Below are 17424 nucleotides of genomic sequence, written 5' to 3'. Positions count from 1 at the left end.
ATATATTGAGCTTGAGCCACTTTAAAAACTTATATTTTAGTCTGTGTTCTTCAGTGCCATAATCTTTCAGTATGGCATGCCTTTAAGTGACTTACAAGGTTTTTTTAAAAAAACAAACTACTGATTAATTTAAATAGTAAACCCCCTAGGAAATACTGTCCCAGATTCTTTTTTTAATTGAAGTATAGTTGATTTACAATACTATATTAGTTTCAGGTGTACAGCATAGTGATTCAGTATTTTTGCATACTATACTCCACTATAAGTTATTACAAGGTAACAGCTATTATTCCTTGTGCTATACCGTATATCCTTGTTGCTTATCCAGCTCTATTAATTTCAGTTTTGTATAAAGCAGTATGTGCCTCATCACACAATAAAGATAAAACCATATAAAGCGTCGTGCCCAGGAAGGCTGAAAAACAAGTATTATTTTTAAATGCTTTAAGACTGTTGGTGTTAATCCAATCACAGACCTGGATTCAACTTCTTGATCCTTAGGCTAACACAGTACCTTCACCTGCTAAAATAGAAATCTTCACGGTAATCCACAGAAAGGGTTCCTTTTATTCAGACTTGGAACATTTTTCTTCTTCCTAGGTTTAAATGTTTTTCCTAGTGACTTTATCAACTAGACATTAAATATTTTCAGATTAAGCAATAGAGAAAACTGATTAAATTCATACTACAGGAAAGAAAATTATTCCATTTAACTGGCAATTTTGACTCTTGATTTGACCTAAGACACTAACTTGGCTAACTCTCCTCTCTACTTAAAAGCAAAATTTGTGGTTTTTCTCAAGGCACCATTCTGCACTCTTAAAATTTTCCCCCTCCACTCACAACTTTATGATCTACTGCTCCTGCTTTCCACAAACATTTTTACAACTCTCTGATTTGATATAAACTGAGATTTTTAGAGCCCAAATGCCTGGATTTGATTCCCAGTTCTACTACAAAGTAGCTATGTGACCTTGGGCAAATTACTTAACATCTCTGTGTTTGTTCCCTCGTATGTAAAATGGGAATAAAAATAACACCCATTTAATAAGACTTGGTACATGGTAAGCACCATAGTGATCATTTACTTTATGCAATCTGATCCTCACAACCAATGAGAAATGAGAAGTAAAAGGACTGGCCCAGAGACATAAACACCTTTCACTTTCACTGCACTATTTCATATATCAACTATACTATCATGTCTCATCTCTTTCTATTTAAAGTCAGATTTAAAATCTGAACTTCGTTTCTGAACCAGAAGTCTGCTTTAAAAGACCAGATTTAAAGACTGGCAGTAACCTAGACAAATAAGACTTTAGAAGAGAAGTGGATTCTAGTGAAAGTAAACAAATTAAACCTCTTCCTTCTTCATTCTCTATTTCCAATCTACCTTTAAATTACCTTCTCATCCTTCAGAAATGCAGTCCATAACTCTCTATCTCCTCTGCCATAACCTTACCAGAGATACTCTGTCCTCTTGCCTTCCTGATGGCATCCGTGTATTGGATCCATGTTCACAGGTTTCAATATAAGCCTCCTAAAATATCACTCATTATTTTACTCTCTTCAAAAATATACTACTCGCGCCGCGGACTAACTAAGCCCGCAGGCGACAACTACTGAGCCTGCGCGAGAGAAGCCCACGCACTGCAACAAAGAGTAGCCCCCGAAAGCCCGCACACAGCAACGAAGACCCTACGCAGCCAATAAATAAATAAACACACACACACAACTCCCTACTACTTACCACATGAAGTCCACACTCAAATACAATTATTAGCTGGAATGTGTCTCTCCGTTCTCCATTTAATACTAGTAATTCTCTTAAGGCCCAGCACCACCCCCTTTATATCATACATTATACAAACCTGTGTGTATAAACACCAAAGTTTAGAAACGTTAACGAAACCTTAGATACCTTCTACCTACCAATTTCCAGTGATTCCTCCTCCCCTTCTGCAGTCTCTTGTTTTTAAGTCTTACCACTTAATAGACATATATCTTTTTAAACAGTGTTAATTTAGCATTTCTGAATTTTATACAAATTGGCTTAAAATGTATGTATTGCTTACTTTTTAAAACTGATTTACACATGGATTACATCTACATTTTCACTGCAATACAGACACCATTAGGGCACATACACTTATCTGTTTTGCAGATGATGCACATTTAGACTGTTTCCAATTTCCTGTCATTAACAAGAACGCTGTTATGAATATTTCTAGGTTTCCTGATGCTTAAGTGTAAAGTTCCCTCGTCCATTCTGCTTTCCCAGAATATCATAGCCCACACAAGGAAACATAGCTAAGCATTAAAATTGTTCTGTTGTTCCACATCTTTTCACAGCTAGAAAATTTTTTTTTTTACTTTTTCATGTGAACCATTTTTAAAGTCTTTATTGAATTTGTTACAATACTGCTTCTGTCTTATGTTTTGGTTTTTTGGCCTCTGGGGGGGGCACGTGGGATCTTAGCTCCCCCACCAGGGATTGAAGCCACACCTCCTGCATTGGAAGGCGAAGTCTTAACCACTGGACCGCCAGGGAAGTCCCAAGAATATTTTAAGTACGAACATTTGTATTTCTTTGCTATTACTGTTCCTTTCCCATCTACTGTGTGATTCAGGTGTTCAAACACTTGACTTTAAACTTTCACATATGGTATAAGCTCTTTTTTCAGTGACTATACCAAAGGGAGACGTTTAACATCCTAGAAATTCCCACAGAGAAAAAAAAAAGAACCCACCACACACATCACCTTTAAAGACCAGGAAGTTGTCTATTTCATTAACAATCTATGATACTACAAATCAAAGATCCTACTGAGACTCTAGTATCAACAGATTACTTTCCATATTTGCATTTACTGCTAACTGTGACAACTATAGGCATTTCCCCCCTCTCCGCTCTTCTTATCCAGCCGAATAGCCAACAGCAAGAGCTGGGAAGACCTATCATCCCACCCCCCCCCCCACCACGGGAACCCTCTTTTCCTACTAACGTGTTCTGACAGGTACCAATAACCACAGGCTATTGGTACTCTACAAAAGGCAGGCAGAGATTTGCTATTTAAAAAAGTTTCCAGAAAAAACCCAAGTATTTTATATCAATTAGCCTTAATCTTTGGAATAGTTTTAAAATCTTTAATAATTAAAAATTTTAAGTTAAAAAATTTTAATTAAAAAGAATTGTATGTAAGCTTTCATTGCTACTTCATGTAAATTTTAATTTCAGCAACTCCTGAGCCTTTTTTATACAGACATTAGGGCTTGACCTACAACTGGAAAATCACATGGAGGCTGCAACACAAAGGTACTGCATCTATTCAGACCTGCCACAGTAATAAATTATATTCAGGTGAGGAAAAATAACACAGCATTTATCATATAACTTCTACTGTATTACAGTTTATATTTAAGCTTATAGTCAATATCATCTGCGATAAGTCAAAAGCTAAAGTACTTTAAAGGCTACCTATCCAAAGTCCTCTCAATCCACTGGCTTCTCTCTACTCTACCTTTATCCACTAAACAGCTTTTCTACCTATAAACCTTTTAACAAGCATGTCACGACCCTTGATGCTAATGGTCCAATGAGAAGACCCACTACATACCTAGGAATTTTAAATTAAAGCAATTTCCTGGATAGTGTTAATTAACCCTGGAATAACCACATATATAAAAAATTTCAAAACTACACTGTCTACAACCCTTCCACCTTACCCACAATGAATTTAGTATTGTCCATCCCAAACCTTAAGTCAGTCAAGTATACTTAGAACCTGTTGTCACAGTGTGGTACAATTTTAATACGATTCTAACTAAGAGAGATATATAAAAACAAAGCACAGACTTTTAATTAGAAGATCTGCTAAGAACACCACCTAACAGACCATTACCCAATTCTCTAGTTTTGATCATTTAAAAACAGCTAATGGCTGCAGTTCATATCATAATCTAATTATCAGTCCTAATTTTACATAAGAATGCCTTCAGATTTCTCTGTACACACATAATAACAAGGGTATCTTACACAAGCGTTTCTTTCTGTCACTTTTGAACACTCTGCACTTGATTTCAAGAAGCTGGCTCATTTCTATCTCAATTCCCCTCAAAAATACATGAGATCCTAAAAAAAACAAAACATGAGATTCTGGTCTTTTCAGCAGTTCTAGCATTTACAAAAAATGTTTCATTTTTCCTCATTACAAAAGTATAACGTCTTGTGGATTATTTCAGAAAAAAAAGAAGGAAATACAAATGACCCACAATGCCAACATCCAGAGCCAAAATTTTGGGTATATCTCTATTTTTATGCTTATTTACACGTTCCTTGAAACAACAAAAAAAAAACATCAAATTTGGTATTAGTGGAGTTTTATTACACTTTCTTCCCAATGAGTACTATATTCCACTATAATTTTCCCATCACTACTCTCCTCTTAAAACACTTCTAAATAGCTGTATAGATTACCACTTGATGGCCACACTACAATTAGTAGATCTCCAAGTGTTTTATCTTCTGGATTTTTAATATGCTTAATAATCAACATTAACATTTATGTACACCAATCTTTGACACATTATTCCCTTATTTACAGGATAACTTCCTGTAAGTATACTTCTTCCATTTTTAAGCCTATTTATTAAAACATGCAAAGCCTAAATCAAGTATCCAATCAAAATGCAAGCATTCTAGAACACACTGGCATCACTGCCATTGGTTAACTACATAACAACTTCCTTGGGGTTTAATTCTCTCTTCTATAAAATTAGGAATTTGAACTACCTGTTATTTCTTAAATTATGTAAGACATTTTCTTTGCATTCTTCAGTTGTTAAAGTTTGTTTAAATATCATTGACTTGTAATAATATTTGGCGTTTACACGTCCCTAAAAGCATTAGTAGAATTAGTTTGTTTAAAGACTCCTTTAACATACACAATGTTTTAAGGTCAAGGGTGGTTAAATCCTTCTGAATTAATTAGCTCAAAATGCTACGTAAAAGCAACTCCACTTACACAAAGCTGAAGAGATGTGTAAAGATGATAATGTGAAAACTTCCTTTCTGGGTAAAGCATATGCTAACGTTATCAACATATAACGTGAAAAGGAAGAAATGCCAATTTAAGGCACTTTCAACACAAAGCTTCTGGCTAACGATCTCTTTTCCAAGTCTTATTTACATGACAAACAAGAAGAACCTTCATGTAGTACTTCAATCGTGTTTAATTTTAAGTTCAGTTCAGTGTAAAAGTCACACAGCGTTTTTTGCAACAAAAATCTGTCCTCCCCTTCTTGTTTTCCACAACAATACTAACATGAAATAATTATGTCGAGAGACTCCGTAGGTGACTGAACCATTTAGCTTTTTAAAACGAAATTTTATTTTGAACATGTATGAAAATTGCCTAAAATATAGTTTTTGCCCGCTGAGTACAGCTGTTTAAATTTACCTGGGAGAAAACTGTTTTGTCGACTATCTAAAAATATTAAACCAAGCTCTGTTCAACACGCAGAACGCAGCATCAATGCAAAATCTCATGACTACGACCTGGGAAATCAACGACTCGCACACTATTCCAGCGCGCTTCAAAGACTAGAATTTCAGAATCGCCATAACTGTTCTAGAAATATCTGGCTGGAAAACTGTAACTGATCCAATAAGCCTATGCCACAGAATGGGGCCACAGAGCAAGATAAACACCTAGGAGATATTGCTCCGCCGTAAATGGGGAAAGTCCCTGTAGAACACACAACATGGCACAGCGCCGGCAACGAAAAGAACAACGATGCCGCGACTACACCAGGGTGTACTCTAAACCCTTTGTTTGGAAACCGGAAGGTCCCCACACCACGCCATCCTCTCTGGAGAACCCTAGACTGATAGTATTTTAATAAGGAGGAAAAGGAATGTGAGGCGACTCTCTAAACAACAAATCTCCTGCCTCGCAGCGCACTGAAAAAGGCTTTATCCACGACGCAATACGATAAACAAGCGTTAACGTTTCATTTTTCGGCCATTTTTACGCGATGGCGGGTGGGGGGAATTGTTTCTGAGGTCCGGCTAAAATCGCGCGCGCCCTGTGTGTGGGCAGGGGAGGGGAGTCTTAGGGGGCGCTATGAAACGATGGGCGAGGAAAGGAGCGAAGGCCGCGACACCAGGAAAAAAACGCCGCTCAAACGGCCAGGCTTTTCAGAGTCTACGAAATCCTCCATTTTGGGACACATTTTCAGGCGCAAAAGGGAAAAAAAAGCATATATATCTGGGGCTGGCCCTATCTTAACTATCCTCCGCAAACGGCAGGCCCCCTATGATTAGTCGGTCCCTCAGGCCTCGAGCGCTCCTCCCTTCCCCTCAGCGCTGCAGTCCGCGTGTAACGGGCTCGTCGTCCCGCCCCCGCCCACAGCAAGCCCAGGACGCAGGAAGCTCGGCCGACCGGCTGCCCTCTGCGCCCCCGACTCTCCCGCCGCACCCTGGGCCCTTGCCTGGCCGCGTGTCTCCCTCCGGGGCCGCTCACCTCCGCCGCCCGAGAAGGCTGGTTGCGCCGCCACTGCGCTCCTAACATGGCGGCCGCCGATCAGGCGGCTCACATACGCAGCGCGGAGGGAGGCAGAGCGGGCGAGCGGGAGCGAGCAAGAAAGGCGCGCCGCCGGCTCCCCGCGGCCCCTGTCGCCGTCGCTGCCTCCTCCCGGCGGACGCAGAGAGCCCCCGGCCACCCCACCCCAATTCTTACCCGCTTCTCGCCTACCTTAAGGAGAGGGAGAGGGAAGAGGAGAGGCACCTCTCTCCAAGCGAGCGGGACGCTGAGGCTCCCACAATCCCCCGCAGCAACGGCGCTGTAAGAGGTGGCAGCAGCGGCTGCAGCCCAAGAACAAACCCACTCTCGCGAGAGCTCGCCCCCACCCACCTCGGTCCCTTTCTGCCCCTCCCCCTACTCAGCGCGCGCACGTCGCTCGCGCCCTCAGCGGCGGTCGTTGTTCTCTAATCCTGTAGCCCGCTTATGGCGGGAAATGGAGAGGCGTAGCTAACGAGTTCGAGTCCCATTCCCCACAAAGGATTTTTCTCGACTCCCCCCATATTGCTGGGTGTAAAACTTAAAAAGAGTATGCGTTAGAAGCGAGTCGCAGGAATCCCTGGCCTAGACCCAATTTCTATCCTCTCTGGTATTATCTGATAATTTGCTGAGGGGTCGTAGTTAGGGCCACGAAGTGGGGACAGATACCATTCTGAGTGGTTTTTGATTTCAGGTATTTCATGCAGAGAGTCATTGAGGAGAAAGACAGCTATTGAAAAGACCGCCGCAGCCATTTGGTGAATTTGAACGTAGAACACTCTTCAAGTACCCCATGAGCAAAGGAGTATATAGCACATGTGGAAATCCTGAGAAATTGTATAGATAAGGCTGGAGGAAAGGGCCCCTGGGGTTTCAAGTTTAAACGCAGAGGGACAGGCAGTCAACTGACACCTGAGGTAAATCAGTGAATACAAGTCAGACTAATAGCCCTGAAAATTTTAAAATCTAAAGCATGCTAACTCTGATTCGTGTCTTTGAAAAGTCATTCTGGGTCTACTGTGAAGATATTGGAGGGGGAAAAGATGGAGAAGAGCAGAGACCTGTAGAATGTTGAAGAGATCGTTTGGGACAAAAAGCAAATCTTACAATCAGGTAGAGCTGAATGGCAAAAGAGACCAAGTGAGTAGAGGTAGGGGAAAAAAGCGAAGAGGCGGGGAGGCAGAGAAATTGTACTGCCTTGACAGCCCAGCCAAAGTACTTAAAGGCCAAAATGATCAACAGGGTCAAATGCTATCAAGAGGTCAAGACTAGGACTAAAAACATCTACAAAAGATTTAGCAACTTGGACTTCCAGTAAAGTGGGAGAGGAAGTCAGAGGGGAGGTGCTGAGTGTATGGAAAGCTGTAAGAGGGAAACTACCAAATGCAGAAAAAGTGGCTATGAAGAGAGGAGAAAGCAGGGTTGGGGAAGATTTTTGTTTTACTATGGGAGAATTTTGGGCACAATTAAAATGTTTGCAGAAGAGCTATCTTAGGAAAGCACTGGTTAAAAAAAAAAACAGGAGAAGGGATAATTCATATTGGACACTACTCAAAGGATGGGATCTGAAGAAAGGAGACATGTCTTTACTGTAACAGGCGGTATGGAGAGGATGGTGTGGAGTTTTCATTAGGAATTATAGTCAGGTGACTTCAATTTTCTGTGACTAAGCCATCTGTGGAAAGGGCTAGAGTTGCATGAAGGAATATTTTTAAATAGCCGTTGTGAAGAGTGAAACTGTAATCCCACATCCCCATTATGTTGCATGATTTTCTATAGGCTTTGAGAGGGCATTTGGTAGAATACATCAAGAACTGGGGTTCCCCTGAATAAGTAAGGCTTAAGCCCACTAAATAGTTAACTTTGGAATGAAATTTGGGGATATCCTAAATGTTCAGTGAATCTTGGGTCCTCCTTCACTTGAAACCAGATCTGCTTTCTACTCTGAGTCTTTGATTCCAACTGACTTTGGATAAGACTTCACTTTATGTTCTCCCCAGATCTTAGATGAAAAAAAGAGGCTCTGCTCCTCTGGAGACAGAAACATGAATGCATGCTTAGTTCAGATATGCACTTAACCATGCTTTTGTACAGGTTGTTAATGCAATCTGGTGGTCGTACAAAGAAGGAAAGGCAGACTTTTTCAATTGAGTAATTATTTATTGAGGATCTGTAGTGGGTCAACAGCAAAAAGACACATTGGAAACCAAACTGATACAAGATTTCAGTGATCAAATGCCAATTTCATGAAAGACGGTGTACAAGGGTGGGTATATAATGATGGATAAGACAGATTACCAGCTCTTGAGGATCCCAGTCAGATCAAGATTGGACAAGGCGTCTGGCCTCAAGGTGGGCCTGGCTATGAGAAGAGATGGATCAAGAGCTCTATTCACATTTGGGTTTCTTGGCAGTGGGTGTGGTACACCAGGGATGATGAAGAGGCTACGAAGCAAGTATTTGTGCTGAGACTTTGAAAGGTCTAAGTGACAAGTTTGAAATAAGGCTTTAAACACCAGGATACAGTCTACATTTGAGCTAATAATGAATACCTTTCAAAGTTTTGAGCAGAAGAGTCGTATTGATTGAGGACATATATTTTGACACCACTAAGTAGCTGATAATGCATTATAATTCTGAGAGTAAAGTACCATTACTCTTGTTTTACATAAGAAATTAAGAAAGCTTGCCTAAGGTCATGTAGCCAGGATTTGAACTCCGTTCTAAATAAATCCAAACCCAGAGCTTTAAAGCATTATATTGGATTGCCTTCAGCAAAGCTGTGGTCTCAGAATCTCCTGGCAGTCCACCATCTACTTCTTAAATAGATTAAATGCCCTGGAACCAGGCCATTTCAATACTTTAGGCTATTTAAAAACAGAAAACTGTTAACCAGTGGCTCTTTTTTAGCAGTGGCAAGGGAGGGGAAGTGGGCTTAAAAAAGGGTTTTGGGGGAATTCCCTGGTGGTCCAGTGGTTAGGACTCCACATTTCCACTGCAGGGGTCCTGGGTTCGATCTCTGGTCAGGGAGATCTCACAAGCCATGTAGCAGCGAGGGCAAAAATAAATGAAAAAAATTTTTTTGAATAAGGAATACATATAATAAAATTCAAAGCACACAACAAAGAGTTTTCCCCAACCACTACTCCTTTACATAAAGGCAACCACTATCAACCATTTGTGTATTTTAAGGATTTCCTATAAACATAAACATTTATACACACACACACACATATACGCTTGTGAATTAAAGATTGCCACAAATAATCCTTTTCTGCACTTATGAAACAGTAGCATCAATTTCCCCCTTACCTGCCCTCTGTAAGGGCCCTGTAATTGGCTTTTAACAATAGAACACAGAAGTGATTTTAAGATCTACTTTCATCCACTTGGAAGTCAAGTGCCATGCTGTGAGACCACATCAAAAGAATCGAGGTGCTTCAGTCAACAGCCCCAGCTGAGCTCCCAGGTGACAGCCAGTGGCATCTGCTAGCCAAAGTGAAGCCTCCAGATGGCAGTAGCCCCAGACAAATCCATGTGTAACAACACAACCACCCAGCAGAGCCCAATTAACCCACAGAATTTTAATACTTGTTTGAACTACTAAGGGTTTTTTTTAGTAGATGTTTTTTTTCAAAAAATTTTTTGGCTGCATTGGGTCTTTGTTGCTGTGGGCAGGCTTTCCCTAGTTGTGGTGTGATCTATCTTCCCGGGCCAGGGATTGAACCCATGTCCCCTGCATAGGCAGGTGGATTCTTAACCATTGCACCACCAGGGAAGCCCCTGAACTACTAAGTTTTAAGGTGGTTTAAAATGTGGTGACACACCAAAGTCTTATATTCCTATTTTCTGCTATTCAAAGCATTAGTATTAAAAAGTTTAGGTACAGGAACTCCCTGGAGGCCCAGTGGTTAGGATGCGGCACTTCCACTGCAGTGAGCATGGGTTCGATCCCTGGTGGGGGAACTAAGATCCTGCACACCACATGGTGTGGCCAAAAATCAAAAGTTTATGTACATATTACCCTATACATGTCAAAGTCTATGTGCAGTTTAAAATAAACCCCTCATTTTCTAAACCTATTGCTGTACATCAGCCGTAATCTACACTCACTTTCTCAATCTTACTATCTATAGTTAACTAGTGGACAGTTTGGAGAAAATTTGTCATTGCAGAACTTTATATAGTGCTGTTCTAGAGCAGTGGTCAGGCAAAATTTCTGTAGTGTCAAATGGCATTTTAGGCTTCAAGGCCCATAGTCTGTCAGAAGTACTCTGCACTTGTGCAAAAGCAGCCATGATTGGTGAATAAATGAGCATAACTATGTTCTAATAAACATAAATATTGGAATTTTAGTTGGAACTAATTATTCCTTGATAACATCAAATTCTATTTGTAAATCTGGTTGCTGGAAAATGGAATTTAAGCTATGGATTTTACTTGCATTAACTAGGGTTAAGCATCACTTAACTGTTTATATCTTTTGCCATTACCTATTGGGTTGTTGAGCTTTTACCTTAGTTTATAGGGGCTGTATTAAAGAAAAATTAACTCTTGGCAAACATTTTATTGGTTGTTTGTTTTTCCAACATTTTATTGGTTGTTTGTTTTTCCATACAAAATTTTTAAAAATCTAGACATCATCCAGTCTTTTTAAGTATTCATTTTGTTTTTTTCACTTAGAAGGCAAAGCTACTACACAATTATAGATACCTTGTTTTCTTCTTGAACTTTTTAATGTTTCAGGATCTATTTTTGTATTCCCTTAATTGTTCCATTCATAGAGTAGGCTACTCAGGTGCCAGTATCACCCTTTTATTTTTGGCTGCACCATGTAGCATGCAGGATCTTAGTTCCGCGACCAGGGATCAAACCCTTGGATGGCCAAGGAAGTCCCCAACCTGTCTTATTTTAACATCTGGTAGAGCTAGTTTTCCTTTATGACTCTGGTTCTAATAGTATATTATTCGTAATAATTCTTAATATTATGGTTTTCCCATATGAATGTTAGAATTAACTTGTCTACTTCCAAAAATTATCCTGTTATTTTTAATGGGATTTTAATAAACTTATACTTTTCTTTAGAATTATTATGTTGAGATTTATTGGACATGGTATGACTTCCATTTAAGGTCTCATTTTTGTCATTTTAATATTTTCTTCATATATAACTTATACATCTTTTTTTTTTTTTTTTTTTTTTTGCGGTACACGGGCCTCTCACTGTTGTGGCCTCTCCCGTTGTGGAGCACAGGCTCCGGAAGCGCAAGCTCAGCGGCCATGGCTCACGGGCCCAGCCGCTCCGCGGCATGTGGGATCTTCCCGGACCGGGGCACGAACCCGTGTACCCTGCATCGGCAGGCGGACTCAACCACTGCACCACCAGGGAAGACCCTCCATGTCTTTTTAATGATTCCTAGCTTTGTCTTCCTTCCAGTTTATCTTCAAACTGATTACTTGCTACTTCAATGGATTATTTTCAGTTGACACAGCATTTAAGAAAACTTATTATCTACAACTGATTTTTACCTTTTTCCCCATTTATACATTTTCTTCTCATACCTCTTTGCCTTTGATAGTACCCTTGAACAAAGCTTTCTGTTTTAATCGGAACAGTTCTAGGGTTCCCCTATTAAGCATCACACAGGCTTTCAGAATAAGATACATTTTACCAGGCTTGGAATCCTGACTCTCAGCAATTTTAGTAAATGCCATTTTAGCATGTTGGGATAATATGTATCTTTTATTGAGATCAATTAATTGCAAATATTTTTGATGTATTCTTAAAATAATCTAGGAATAATGTTATATTTTTATATAATGGTTTATCTATTAAGGTCTTTATGTCCCTAATTTAGCAGTTATATTCCACTATATATGTGAAACAGAAAAGAGAATCCAACTCCCATCCTCTAAAAACATAAATTCTTGAGGAATTTTTAAATGTCTTGAAATTCTTATTCTGACCCTCTCATTGAGCCCACAGTTTAATAGCACAGGCACTGGAGAATTTTGATAAAATATGATAAACCCTACCAAAGAGCAAAGCTAGGGGTGGGGATGTGTGACATCTTTCAGGGACTACTGAAATGCTTTTCTTGCTTCTAGTCTCTTACACATAACAAATGCCAAATACCTTGTTTCAGGCCATCGGCATCTTGGCCACTATTGCTGTAGCTTGAGGAAGCTTCCTTTTGCTGTTAACATACATAGAACATATACAGACATAGCCTTTACCCTTGCTTTTAAAAGGAGTCTCCATTAGGGACTTCCCTGGCAATCCAGTGGTTAAGACTCTGAGCTTCTAATGCAGGGGGCACAGGTTCGATCCCTGGTCGGGGAACTAAGATCCCATATGCCACGCAGTGCGGCCAATAAATAAATAAAATAAAATAAAATAAAAGGAGTCTCCATGTACTTCATACTTCCTCTCATAGCACCCAGGAGTCTCTGTTAGGCTGAATGAGGTTGATGATTGAAGCTGTTTATGAGAATTAGTTGGAAGGGAACTATACATGAAAGTCCCAAACCAATCACTAGTTTTGAAGTCAGATTCAGTGACCACCACCATAGTTCCTGGACCAGCTGTGTGACCTTGGGCAAATAACAGCATGCACCTTGTAGGGCTGTTGAGAGGATTAAGAGATGTATAGAATGAATTTAGCAGTTTTGGCCCATGGTCAACAGGCAGTAAATATTCTCCGTATTCTGTGTCCTGAAGTGTATTTACATAAATATACTAAAATGACATAGAATCAAAGATTATTCACTTTTATAGAGCTCCAGAGTAAACATGTTAAAATTATCCACTTAAATCTGGTTATAAGTTTTATCCTGGCACCTACTTGTCAGTGCAATGACTGCTAGTAAGAGAGGTTCTACAAGTTATAATTTAGAAAGATGTTTCAAAAATTTTCTTCAACATAAAGACACTTACAGATTATCAAAAAAAGTTTATAAGGCCACACGTTTTAGTTAAAAGATGTCTCAAATTTGAACAACAAATCCTCTGCAATTCCATTATTTTCATATAATACTTTGAAGCTAAATTTAGTTTCAAATAGTTAGGCACTGTTATATCTTTAGAGTCCACCAGCAAATGATTTGGAAACCCAACATCTTTGTTTCCATGATTTTTCTTTTCAAAATTAAACAAAACCAAACCAGCACTGTTATTATCCTTACTTACTGGGGTATTGTTAAAAAGTAGGATATGCCTATGGCCTTACTCTATATTGGGTACCTAATGACACACTGATACTAATATTTACCAGTTGAGGCTCTTTAGTCAGCTGTCAGTAGAATTGAGGCTGCTTGGCTATATGGGAGTGAGGTAAACCTGTAAAAACTGGTGAATAATATCTTTCAAAGGACTGTTACACGGCATGGGGCTATCTAGCTCCGCAGTAAAACATGGTACAATGACACATAAAATGGGTGCTCAGTCAGGGAGGGTGGCTTCTCTGCTTAAGTGCTGCCTGGGCTGAGATCTCAAAGTAGACAAAGTGGAAAAGGAAGATGGAATGGGAAAGGGAAACAGCATGTGCAGAGACCTAGATGCAAAAGGACTGAAAGAAACCAGCATGTCCAGAATAAAATCTGAGGGTGGTAAACATGAGAGGGCTGTGTCTTGTTCATCATGTATCCCCAATGTCTAGCAGAGTTCAGTTCATAAAAGCTGTAAAGCCATAAAAAGGGTATGAGTTAAATGACTAGTCTTCTGACAAGATGAGTCAATAGCATAGGTTATTTACTTATCTTCCTCTAACTCAGCCCGGGAGATATTATACACACAAACAAGAGGGAGGTTAGGGATGTGAGAAACTATGAAGAGTCCCCTGGATCATGATTGGGCCCTACTATACAGGGGCAAGAAATGGAAGCCCAGTGTAGAAAAGGGTAGAGTGCCATGGGAGTAGGGGTTGTGCCATAGGCTGGCAAAGAACTCTCCTGGGATGGCCAACATACTGTAACCATTAGCTCCTGGAGTTCTCCTCTAGAGAATTACAACTGAGGGGAAGAAGAGGAAGTTCTACCGTCTGCCATTCTGGTGAAGTCCAGATTCTAACTCACAGGCTCTGTGCCTTGAGGACATCTCTACTTTCCTTCAATTCATTAGTACACTAGGGCCTGGGCTTGGCTCCTCCCTTCTACCACCAGCTGATACAAAATTCCCATCCTCTTCTGTGAGCTCACAGGGTAAAAAAAATCAGTCATTTGGGGAATACAGCATCTACTGTAAAAGACAACAGCCTCAACCAGTATTCTAAATGAAAGAGAATAAACAAAGACCATAGACTAAGACATGTTGAGTACTAAAAATGGAATGTTCATAAATCATAGCAGTGTTTTCTTAGGTCAGTCTCCCAAGGCAACAGAAATAAAAGCAAAAATTTAAAATGGAACCTAATCAAACTTTTAAGCTTTTGCACAACAAAGGAAACCATAAACAAAATGAAAAGGCAACCTACAGAATAGGAAAAAATATTTGCAAATGATGCTACGGACAAGGGCTTAATTTCTAAAATATACAAACAGCTTGTACAACTCAGTATCAAAAAAACAAACAACCCAATCAAAAACTGGGTAGAAGATCTAGATAAGACATTTCTCTAAAGACATACAGATGGTCAATAAGCACATGAAGATGCTTGACATCACTAATTATCAGAGAAATGCAAATCAAAACTACAATGAGGTATCACTTCCCACCAGTCAGAAGGGCCATCATTAAAAAGTCTACAAATAACAAATGCTAGAGAGTGTGTGGAGAAAAGGGAACCCTCCTATACTGTTGGTGGGAATGTAAATCAGTGCAGCCACTATGGAAAACAGTATGGAGGTTCCTTAAAAAACTAGAGTTGCCATATGATCCAGGAATCCTGGGGATATATCTGGAGAAAACTCTAATTTGAAAAGATACAAGTGGGACTTCCCTTGTGGCACAGTGGTCAAGAGTCCACCTGTCAATGCAGGGGACATGGGTTGGATCCCTGGTCTGGGAAGATCCCACATGCCGCAGAGCAACTAAGCCCGTGCACCACAACTACTGAGCCTGCACACCACAACTACTGAAGCCCGCGCACCTAGAGTCCGTGATCTGCAATGAGAAGCCCGCACACCACAACAAAGAGTAGCCCCCGCTCACAGCAACTAGAGAAAGCCTGTGTGCAGCAACAAAGACCCAACGCAGCCAATAAATAAATAAATAAATAAATAAAATGAAGATACAAGAACCCCAATGTTCATAGAAGCACCATGTAGCTGACAGGACCTAGAAGCAATAACACTTCAGTATCTAGAGCACATCTAGCACCCAGATCTTGGTTCCTTAATACCATTCTCCAATAAAGGAACCATGACTCCTTAGATAAATGGCTAACTCTGGGACAGGAAAGATATAAGATGAATCCGGAGCATCTTATGATGCCATAAAGTGAGAAGTGTTTAAAAACAACAGCACAATGATGGGGGCATATTGAAGGGACACAGGAGTCAACTGTAAGAGCGCCCAGTGGCCAAAGATGCCAACACTTTGAACAAAATTAAGTTTATTACTGGATTATTTCCCAAAGCATAAAATGAATATCCATGAGTCCATAGTTGTAGAAATAAATTTAATAAATGATGGAAGAGACCAATTACTTTATATAGAATTTCAATTAATTGATGTAAACATTTCACCCTTAAGAATACCACAACTCCATACTACTATATATAAAATAGATAACTAAGAACCTACTGTATAGCACAAGGAACTCTACTTAATACTCTGTAGTGACCTATACAGGTATAGAATCTAAAAGAGTGGACATATGTATATGTATAACTGATTCACTTTGCTGTACAGCAGAAACACAACATTGTAAATCAACTATACTCCAATACATATATATATTTATAAAGAAAGAATACCACAATTCCACTCTTCTTAAGTGTGGGCTGCACAGTGACTTCATTCCAAGGAGTACAGCACTGGGGAGAGGGGGTAACTTTACAGTGGAAATACCTGAAAATATGACCTCAGCCACATGATCAAGGTTAACATCAATAGTAATAAGTCATGTTGATAGTATGTACCCTTGATATGGGAGGAGAATGGTACTGTGGTCTTCCTTTCAAAATCACTTAAGATTTTGAAATCCTAATTATGAGAAAATCCTAATTATGAGAAAAACTCAAACTAATTGAGAAACTCTACAAAATGCCTTACTCAAAACTTGAGATCATCAAAAACAAGGAAAGTCTAAGAAGCTGTCACAGCCAAGAGAAGCCTAAGGAGACATGATGACTAAATGTAATATCGTCAATGGGATCCTGGAACAGACAAAGGACATTAGGTGAAAACTAAAGAAATGTGAATAAAGCATGAACTTTAGTCAATAATAATGTACCAATATTAGCCTATTAATTGTGACATATGTACTATACTAATATGTTAACATTAGGAGAAACTGGGTGCAGGCTACATGTGAATTCTTTGTACCATCTTCACAACTTTTCTGTATATCTACAACTATTCTAAAATGAAATAAATTTCAAGGTCCATTTTATTACCCTTTTCCCAGGTAACAGTTAAGTCACCCTTAAAAAACAGTATAAACTGTTCTCACACCCCAAAGGGCTTATAATGGAGATTAGGGAGAGCTAAAGTAACAGGGGCTCCTTTGAACCAGGCTTTAGGATCCTAAATTGACAAATATATGACCTAGCATGTTGGGTCATTAAAAGTGTTCCTAAATAACAGTAAAGAGAAAGGTGTTGCTAAGCAGACATTCTAAGTATTACAGTTGATTTGTTAATTCAGTGAAGTTGTTTTCCAAGAGAATATCGACAGGTCCATTAACTGGAGCTGTTCATAAAG

At 39.5% G+C, this 17424-nt stretch overlaps 1 protein-coding gene across 4 annotated transcripts in view; it reads right to left on the bottom strand.

Annotated features, from left to right (window-relative positions):
* MATR3 (matrin 3) overlaps positions 1-17424 on the bottom strand; it is a 48099-nt gene that overhangs the window by 23109 nt on the left and 7566 nt on the right. The window contains exon 1 of one of the 4 annotated variants that reach the window (XM_082650257.1): positions 6756-6874. The exons of 2 other annotated variants lie outside the window; for them this stretch is intronic. The gene's annotated coding sequence lies outside the window, so the exon portion shown is untranslated. Of the gene's footprint in view, positions 1-6524; positions 6577-6755; positions 6875-17424 lie in introns of those variants that run through there. One more of the 4 variants, XM_082650258.1, reaches the window with a different exon arrangement.

Source organism: Grampus griseus (assembly GCF_964374135.1).
Source record: "Grampus griseus genome assembly, chromosome: 3".
Lineage (NCBI taxonomy): Eukaryota > Metazoa > Chordata > Mammalia > Artiodactyla > Delphinidae > Grampus > Grampus griseus.
This window is presented reverse-complemented; position numbering and strand designations above follow the sequence as displayed.